The sequence below is a fragment of the Pongo pygmaeus genome, chromosome 2 (genome assembly GCF_028885625.2).
Source record: "Pongo pygmaeus isolate AG05252 chromosome 2, NHGRI_mPonPyg2-v2.0_pri, whole genome shotgun sequence".
NCBI classification, from domain to species: Eukaryota; Metazoa; Chordata; class Mammalia; order Primates; family Hominidae; genus Pongo; species Pongo pygmaeus.
The window spans coordinates 167,654,062-167,664,317 of NC_085930.1; the positions used below are offsets into that span (position 1 = coordinate 167,654,062).

The 10,256-nt window shown below is 45.1% G+C and overlaps 1 long non-coding RNA gene across 1 annotated transcript; it reads left to right on the forward strand.

Moving 5' to 3' along the window:
• The first annotated feature begins 6,029 nt into the window (after positions 1 to 6,029).
• LOC129033863 (uncharacterized) lies at positions 6,030 to 8,463 on the forward strand. The gene is made up of 3 exons (XR_008501692.1): positions 6,030 to 6,106; positions 7,638 to 7,752; positions 8,372 to 8,463. It is a non-coding gene; the product is annotated as an uncharacterized LOC129033863 (long non-coding RNA).
• Positions 8,464 to 10,256: the final 1,793 nt, after the last annotated feature.

A 10,256-nucleotide genomic window follows, 5' to 3' on the forward strand; every position in this document is an offset into this window, starting at 1 on the left:
TGGCTGTGTTGCCCAGAAGCATGCCTCTGTCTTGCTGGCTGCCTGAGAATGAAGCCCATTTCAAGAGTGGCAGAGCAGAAAGAGGGGAGGGCCCTGGGTTCCTGATGGCATTGTTGAACACAGGAATCAGCTGATCCTGGAGCTTATTTCTTATTATTTCACTTCTTTGAAGCTGGAGTTGCTGTTTCTTGCCCTCAGAGGCAGCCTAGCACAGGTAATCGCCTCCCAGAACCCAGTCATCTCCCCATAGTTTGTTTTGTGCTGCGATAATAGAATACCTGAGACTGGGTAATTTATAAAGAACAGATACCTATTTCTCACAGTTCTGGAGGTTGGAAGTCCAAGATCTAGGCACCAACAGGCTTGGTGTCTGGTGGGGGCTTAGCTCTGTCTCTGCTTCCAAAATGGGGCTTTGCATGCTTCATCCTATGAAGGGGAGGAACACTGTGTCCTCACATGCTGGAAGAGTGAGAGAGAACCCACTCTTATGACCTAAACACCTCACTCTAGGCCCCACCTCCCAACACTCTTGCATTGGGAATTGAGTTTCAACATGAATTTTGGAGGGGACAAAAACACCCAAACTATAGCATCCTCCAAGAGGTTATAGTAGCAGGCTTTTTGAGAATTGATCACCTCCAGGTGATTTTACTTCAGTGCTTTGTTCCCTGTGAGTATGTTAGATTGCTTTCAACTGTATGTGATGGAAAACCCGATTAACAGTGTGGACTATTTATTGGTCTGGAGTGGGAGATCTCAGTGAATTTCTGAAAGACCCAGGCTCTCTCCATCCTTCTGCACAGCCATCCTCAGCTGGTTGGCTTTTTGTCCATGCACTTGTAGTTTCCTGGTTATAGAATGGCTGCCACAGCTCCAGACAGCACATCTTCACATGCTGCAGCTGAAGGCAGGTAGCAGGGAATAGGTTGCCAGAGTGGAAAGAGAGCTGGGCATTATGCACCTGTTTGTTTTTTGCATCAGGAAGAAATATCTTTTCCAGAACCTCCTGCCTACACCTTTCTTCCCCCCCAGACCTTCCTTTATACCTCCTCAGCCAGATCTGGGTTACAGTGGCAAAGCCTAGCTGCAAGGGAGGCTGGCAAACTGAGTATCTGTCGTTTTTCAGAGTCAATGTTCTGGTCTATAAACTAGAATGAAATTTAACTTCATGGAATAAACACCCGAATGACATTGGCTTAAACAGGAGAGGAACTTATTTCTCACATAAAAGAAGTTGTGGGGTAAAGGTGGGGTAGTAGACAATCTGCAGTTGGTATTGGCAGATCCATGAGGTTGTTAGAGGTCCAGGCCTTTTCCAGATCTCTGCTCCGACATCCTGAGGGTGTACCCCTTGCCCTCAGGGTCCAAGATGGGCACTAGCCATCAGCAGGGCTCCCTTTATGGATTTCCTGGCAATCTCACAGGGCACTTGTGCCCTGTATCTTATTGGCAAGAACTTGGTTGCAAAGGAAGCTGGTAAATGTAGTTTTTATTCACGGTGGCCATATGCCAAAATAAAACTCAGGATTTTGTTACTGAGGAAGAAGATTGTGTCTTACGTTGGGTTTCCTAGAAGCAGGTCCGGAAACAAAGATTCTTCCCAGAAGAAATGCTCCGAGAAGAATTCAGTAAGGAGCTAGAAGAAGGATAGCCATGCAAGGATCTCAGACAGTTATATGACAGGTAGGTTCAGCCTGACCTGCAGGGGAGCTCTCAACTGTAAGCGATGCCTCTGAGATGTCCCTGCCCCAGGCAGGGTATCTGGGCTTCCATTCTTCTATGCCTGTCAGCCACTGGCTAAGAGCCACCCTCGTTGATAACCCAGGTGGGTTATCAGTCTTTCTATAGGTGGGCACAAAAGGGCAGTAGCACAAGAACAGCCCTCCCGGAAGAGCTGCAGGAGCTTTAGGTCAGAAGCAAAAGCATGCCAAGTGGAAGGGGCAGACTCAGAGAAAGGGATCCGGGAATCTCTGCAGAGCCCCAGTGGGGTCCCTGCAGGGATAATGCCTAGTGGGACGGAAGTAGCCACCTCTGTCACTGAGGCAAGGAGGGGAAGGGTGGAAATGGCTGATAGTGGCCAACAGGCAGCCTGTGCAGCATGTGTGCAGTTCCTGCCTATGAGATGGTGAGAATCATGGAAAGTCATAAGCAAGAGGGAAGACAGAAAAGACCAGGAGACCAAGTGCTGCTGTGTGAGCTCAGGGCACTCTTCCGAGGTTAGCTATTTTAAATAGTGATAACAGTTACAATGGGGGCAAATTGATGCTGATCAGCAATGCATGTAGACATTTAATTATAGTATTTATTTTATAAATAGGGATTTTCTGGAACACAGAGTATTTCCCTTGCAAGAACTGTCCATATTCTTTGTCCACTTACCTGTGGGGTTGTTGGATTTCTGGTTGATTTGTAGAAGCTCTTTCAATACGAGGGAAATCAGGCCTTGGTCTGTCATGGGTATCCCTATGTTTTTTCTCAGTTCATAGGCATATTTTGTGTATACACAGATTGTTCTTCCTTGCCACATACTGTGTGGGGGAGTGACATTGCTAACTGTCCACCATGTTCTCCAAAAGGCCTGTCATCATATCCCACCCCTGGCCCAGGGCTGCTGGAAGACTGTGCCACATGGGAGGCGAGGAAAGTATCAGCCAGCAGGTTCCGCCCCAGCCTCTGCACAGAAGCAGATGTGTCCCCACAAGGGTGTCCTGATATGTCATGTTCCCTAGTTCCTTAGTCATTGCTCAGGTTATCATGAGCGTTTTAGAGAACTTACTTTGTGTTTAAGAAACCTAATGGTATATAAAGCTATAATGACTTTTAATCATATGAAAAGATAGTACAGACAGTGAGAGGGGAAATTGACATGACCTGTTTGGTGGACAGTTTGCAATATCTATTGAAATTAGAAATGCACATGGCTTTGACCCAGTAATTCCACCTTGAGAGTTTATAATAACAATACATTCACACACGTACATAAAGAAGTATGTGCAAGGATGTTCATTTCCACATATGGATTGTAAACTCCTCCACGGCAGTGACACTGAATGTCTCATTTTCTACTCTGTATTCCCTAGAACAGTGACTGGCACACAATAGGCGCCAATACAGATTTTTTTTTTTTTAATAATGAAGAGTTAAGGGCTGGGAAAACACCTGTGTTTCATGGTTGACTAATTATGGTACCTCCATAGAATGGAATATTGTACAGTCATGAAGGAGAGGTATATTGAGCTGTGTGTGATACTGAACCATCTCTAAGGTATAATGTTGTTAACAACAAGGTGTAGAGTAGGACAAGTAGTATGCTGCTATTTGTTTAAAAAGAAAAAAACATACATAAATGTGGAAATATGCAAAAAACTGTCTCTGCAAAGGTTTACAAGAATTGCCAATATAGGATGAGAGAGAAACTCTTCACCACTGGCTCTCTTTTGTGGTGGTTGCTTTTTTCATGTGTGTATAATGTATGTTACCTATTCTAAATAAGTAAATAAATGAGGTGCTGTTTCCGAGTGCGCTTCAATCAGTTTCTCCTGTGGTAGGGAAGACCACTACAGGAGCTTTACAGTTCTATCGTTCTGTGTAGCCAGAGCAAGCCTGCCTTGCTTGCTTGTTGTGTAGTTCCAGCTTGTCTCCCTTTCTCTGAGCCTTGCCTCGCCACACTCTTTCTTGCCTCGCCGCACTCTTTCTTGCCTCGGACCTAGTCCTGCTTCCTCACATTGAAACTTCCAGGGAAGGAGCTGCTGAGCAGATTCATACTGTAGTGTCAGGGGCTGCCATGGCTGACGGCATTGCTCATCTCAGAAGTATTGTTATTTAAATAGGGACCAGGTCTTGAGCCAAGAGACCTAATTTCTGACTGAGCAGATTGCAGCATTGGCTTCTGTGCCCTATGCTGGGTAGAGGTATCCAGCAGCCCCTGAACAGCTGTACTTGCCCCCCTCCTATCCTCTTGACTACATAAAGAGGCCAGAAAGCAGAGAGAGAGGGCTCTGAGAGGCATTGGCTGTTTATTTTCCTTGTCTTAACCAACTTGGTCTGCCATAACAAAATACCACAAACTGGGTGGCTTAAACAACAGAAATGTGTTTTCGTATGGATTGGAAGCTGGGAAATCCAACATCAAGATGCTGGCTGATTCAGTTCCTGCTGAGGCCCCTCTTCCTGACGTGGCCTGGAACTGCGTGCTCACACAGCAGAGAGGGAAGCAGCAAGCCTCTGTGTCTCTTATAAGGACACTAATCCCATCATGGGATTAGTAATTATGGTTAGACTTCATCTAACTGTAATCGCCTCCTAAAGGCCCCGCCTCCAAATACCATCACATTGGAGGTTAGGGCTTCAACACATGAACTGGGGGGGGACACAATTCAGTCTATAGCAAACCCATCCCAGAGGGCCTGGGATGTGTCTTCCCAGCAGAAGAGAGGACTGGGCATGAGGAGACCGGGTGGTTGGCTGCGGAGAAAGAAGGGCATGGTGACACTGCCATCCTGGTTACCTTTGGCCACCCCAGCTTGTGGAATGTAAGAAGGCCCAGGAGCCAGTTCCCAAGCATCTCAGGCCCCAGGTTCTCTTAGCCAAGCCCTGAGAATACATCAAGAACAGGTGAAGGCATGTGGATGCAGGTGTGCGGGGGCCTCCCAGCAGCTGTCCCCTCTTCCTGCTAATGCTGCTCTGATTTTCACCTTTGCTCGCCTCTCTCCAGTGCTGCTGAACACACCTCATTCTGGTGATCTGACTGGAGAGAGACAGCGTCACTGTGGTGAGTTCAGGGATAGGCTCAGTACCCTATTTGGGCAAGTAAGTCAGGAGAAGCGGCTGGTGGAGTCTTGGAGGGAAGTTGTCTTACTCTTCTGAGAGTGTGTGCTCTCCCTTCCTTTGCTGTGCATGTGAGAGGAAGCTTGTGCCCCAGAAGCTGGTGGTGCCATCTTGCCTCCTCAGGAAAGAGGCTCAGGATGGTGTCGACTCAGTGGAAGGCAGAGATGAAGCCCGGAAAGAAACCAGGCCCTTGGGGGTGTTACTAACCCACTGGACCGTGACCCATCTGAAGCCTGCCCTGTCTCTAGACTTTTTATTATCAGAACCAGTAAGTCTATTTCACAGTTAAAGCCAGCCTGAGTGTGGTTTTGTAACGTTGGTTGAAAATTCCTAATGGATTTTCATGCAACAGGCAGTTAGTATTGGCAGGAAACAGAGATCTAAGGCTGCCTCATACTGGGGGTGGGAGGTGGGAGGCAGTGGGGAGATAGTGCCGGGTGTGGTGGAAGCCAAACACAATCTGGGAACACCACAGCTGCTACTTGCATTGGGACTACCATGTCTTCAGAGTCCACCAATTTTGGGATGACCCAGCTGGAGAAGGGACATTTCCTTTCACCAGCAACTCCCAGCCATGGCAGTAGTGCCTTGTCAGCCACAGGGGCCAGGCCAAGCCATGACCCCAGGTCAGAAGTGACTGCTCCCAGGCTGGACAACTGTCTGTTCCCATTTGAGCATCATCTCTCAGCTCCACAAGCCCTGCTGCCCTCTCTAAGGCTGTGAGGGAGAGCAGGGTTGCGGGGAGAGAGGTAAAAAGATCCTGGGGAAGGAGAAGGAATCCCTAAGATAGACGCTTTAACCTACATCATGGCTGAGAGTCACATCAGAGAAGACAGCAGAATCACTGGGGTGGATGGAGTATTTTGCAAAGGTACCCTTCGTTGAGACTATTTTCTCCTCTCTCCTTGCCCCTGCACTCACCAGTGTAAGCACCCACATGGGGCTTGGAAAGCAAAGTTGATAATCAGTTATTAGAAAAGATAAAAACATCTCCTATTTGTGCATGAGTGTGACTGCCCAAGGTGATATCAGAAGCTTCTTCCTTCTAGATGTGCGTTTAGAAAGATGTGCACACAGACCGTCTCTGGAAGGACAAATCAGAAATGACTAAAAATGGTTAGGGGAACAGAGAGGATGCTTGGGGTCAGAGGGGCTTTCTCTAACTGTTAAGTCTTTGGGTTCTTTTCTGTTATCGTTTGTAGGTTGCACAGTGGCTCAGAGAGTAGACTTGGAGCCAGGCTGCCCGGTTTGTAGCCCTGCTTGACCTGTGTGATCTGAGGTGAGTTATTTCACCTCTCTATGCTTTTGTGGTACCTCTTACCTCATTGAGTTGTTAGTGAGGTGCAAACAACTCACTATCTGTGTATATGTGAAGCATTTAGGACAATGCCTGGCACAAAGTAATGGCTATGTAAGTGACTCCTATTATTATTATTATTGCCAGTAACTTAAAAATTAGATACAATCTTGAAAAAAAGGCAGTCACTTGTGGATTTCTTTTCACAAAAGATGAGAAGAGATAGCAGGGACTGAAACCTGCTGGACCACTAAATAAAATTTCAGCTGTTACTTGTAGCCCCTGTAACCTAATCTTTCATTAGAACTATTTGCAGTTAAGAAAATATGAATCTGTAATCATTTTTGGTCTTCCCCCTTGGCAGAGGTGAGGGTGGGTGAAGTTGGCAAGAAGAATATGGATAATCCAGCCTTGACTATTGAAATCTGATTAACCAAAGCTAGGGTGTGACCGAGATGATTGTTATCTCAGAGCTTTGGAACCAGAATGCTGGTGGAGAAAAGGCAGCTGTCCTGGTTCCTTGGGCCTGCATCTTGCATGCTCTGAGGGGAACTCAGCTTTTGTTTAGGTGAAGCCCTGTAAACCTACACATGTACCATGCTGTGTTCCTGGGCCCGTAATGCCTGTCCTGAAGCCCTTGTAGGAAGGCGCTTAGCTGTCCATAGAAAGAACAGAGCCCCTAATCAATGGAGTGAGCTGCGTTCCCAGAGCATTTGGCTTACTGGTCTCTCCTGTGAATGTGCTTGGGACTCATCAGGGGAATTCACAGTGTCCTAAATATTGTGCCTATGAGCTACCTGAGGTTTATGTGGCTATGTTGAGTCCCCAGTGATGGCATTTTGCTTTAGGAGCAAGAGCCAGGGCTTGGAGCCTTCAGCATTATGCCCACAGCCCACCAGACTCTCAGCAGGAAGGCAAAGGTCGCAGTGCAGAGGACCCTAGAATCTGGATTTGGGCTGCAATGGAACAGCTAACTAGAGTTTTCTGAATCTATGAGGTTAAAGAAGAAGCTTTCCAGCTTGAATCTAGTGAGACTGAATTCTTTGGGGATGCGGAACTGGAGACGAGGTTCTTTCTAAAAGAGATGCCACAGAAAACAGGGTGGTTGCATTTATTCCTGTCACCAAGGAAAGATTTCACATGACATAGTTTAGGTAGAGACTGACATGGATGTGTTTGGAAGTGTCAACACCCAACGGGATAAGGTAATCAGCCCTGTCTAAGAGAGCTTTCTGATGACAGTGATCCATATCTGCACTAGCTACATGTGGCTACCAAGTGCTTGAATTATGGCCAGTGCAGTCTAAGAACAGAATTTTTAATTGTATTTAATTTAAATTGATTTAAATATACATAGCCACATATATTTATATGGTGTCTGATGATAACTGTATCATACAGCACAGTTATAGACAACTGACTTTTCTCTATAGTACTTCGTTTGGGAAGAGAAAGAGCGAGTAATATTTTGTGGAACTGTGTTTCAGACATGATGCTATATGCTTTCTTACAGAATAATCTTGTTTAATCTCCACAAGTTTGAGGACTAAACTGGGTGCCAGAGAGAATTAAGTAACTTGTCAAGGTTGCATCAGTAACAGGGGAGCAGGGAAGAGATTCAAGCTCAGGTATAGCCCACCCAAGTACTGCTTGTACATTCCGCAACTGGGGAGACTCTAATTTACTTACGGGTTTTGATTATGGTGGCAAAGTGAATTAAGGGCCAGGAAATGTGGCTTTGTGGTTAGGTAAATTGAGATTATTTCACTTCAAGAGAAGAATACTGAAGAAGTCACTCGATCTTTAGAACTATATTCAAAGATCATTTCCTTTTTTTTTTTTTTCTTGAGATGGAGTCTCACACTGTCACCCGGGCTGGAGTGCAGTGGCGTGATCTTGGCTCACCTCCCAGGTTCAAGCGATTCTCTTGCCTCAGCCTCCTGAGTAGCTGGGATTCCAGGCACCCACCATCACACCCAGCTAATTTTTTGTATTTTCAGTAGAGATGGGGTTTCACTATGTTGGCCAGGCTGGTCTTGAACTCCTGACTGCCTCGGCTTCCCAAAATGCTGGGATTACAGGCGTGAGCCATCACACCTGGCCTCAAAGATCATTTCTTAGAGAAGAACAGCTGGCTGTCTCTGCCACCATTAATGAAACCTTCATTTTATTCTGGTTTACATGGGGGCTATGGAAGAATGTGATAAAGCCTTGTTTCTGACATGGGCATTTCTCTTCACATCTCAGGGAGCCTGGTTGGACTTCAGGCCCCTGTGAGGCTGACTCTGTAGTCCTGGAGAAACTCAACAGCCGGGAACTTAGGACCATTTGTGTGTGGCAACCATTTGTGTGGGCTAACCAGATTGGTGGCTTCTAAAGAAGATGGAAAGCATCACGTTTCCTGTATTTAAATTATTTGGTGATCTCAATACTGGTTGTTAGCCAAAGTACACAATGGAGACAGCCTATTTGCTCTACTACTTTTGATGTAGAAATATTACTAAACTTGAGCTGATTAATAGAACTGTTACACATTTCTGTGCTCCCCTTACCGGTGGCATGAAACAATTCTTTTAAAACCTGCCATGTGTTCACATTTAAAACTAAAAGTAATTTAGATTACATGGATTTGAGAAGCCCATGTTGACATGTAATTGCCAACAGATGGGCTTTCAAATGTAATGAAGTGAAAATGGTCAGTACCCCATGTGTTGGATTTTGCAGTTTTCCAAAGTAAGCCCTCATTTTTGGCATGTCATGCTAGTTAAGAACACAATGTATTTATAGCTCAATTATACATTTTCTGATGAATTTGGCATGGCATTTTGTTTTTCCATCAGTCACTTAAGACAGGACATTTGCCATTCCAAGAATGAATTAGCACTCTTCTAAGTGATCTATAAACTGAGATGTAAAATAAATTACAAATTGGGACTGTTTTAGTTTTTCAAGCAAAGGGTATTTAAATAAAGCTTGAAATCATAAACCTTATTTCCTGTTTGAGAAGATGGTGTATTCATTACAGAGTGAAATAAAGGATTTTAATGTTTTTTTTTTTTCCGGCAATAATAGTTAGAATCTTATGTTCTTCAAAGAAAATTTCAAAGAAAATTCGTAACACTTGTTAATATTTGTATGCCATGAACTTTCTGGAGTGATTGATTTATGCGATTCTGTTTATGACACTGGCGTTCATCAGTGAACTTTGCGTGGAGTATGTTATCAAGGCAAACCAAAACCAACTCTTCATACCACAGAGGAAGGCATCTTCCCACATGTGGCAGCCTAGATCACAGGACAGTGTGTTAGAAAGCCCTCATTCTATTTTCCCCCTTCACCATTATTTCTACAGGGTGCACAGCAGGGCATATGTATAATAGAGCAAACAGAAGTACTGATAAATCACCTGACTGATAAATAGACAACACAATCACCTAGACGACTTAGAATACATGAATACATACAGACAGAGGTTGGTTGATTCCTTGGAATGTTCTTATGACAGTGCTGATTTGTGTGTGTGGTTAGTTGTTAAAATTTGGTGCTCCTGCAGGGAGGATGATTAGTGCAGGCTTCTATTCAGCCATCCTGCCCCTAGTTCCTTGGAATGTAATGTGCGGTGGGTGGATCTTCAAGTCCAGAAGCAGAAAAGCTGGATTTGTGGGAGTTCAAAAGAGTCAGCAAGTTGTGAGAAGAGCAAGGGGCAGACTGGTCTAGGCAGAAGGTGTGGGCTGAGTGAATGAATTGTAGGGAAGACCAAACAGAACAGCAGTGAAGCTGGCTGGAATCATGCCAGTGGCTACTTGGCAGTAAAGGAAAAAGGTGGAAAACCTTGAAGCCCAGCAATGGGCATTTGCTCTTAGAGGCTTCTCTAAAGTCCCTGCACACCTAACCTTGAAAAGAGCCTACTGTGCACAGGGTGAGTTGGGTTGGATTATTTTTTTTGAAACAAATGCCACGGTAAACATGTTTTTCTCTTCACTGGTGAATATCAGAATTATGATGAGGCTTTAGGATAAAGAGATACTATTGTTGGCTAAAATGAAATTCTATCTTTTGATTCTTAAAGAACTAAGAAGGATGGTACAGGGCAAAGAGCTCTGGTCTGAGAGTCAGAAGGCATGGGGTCTAG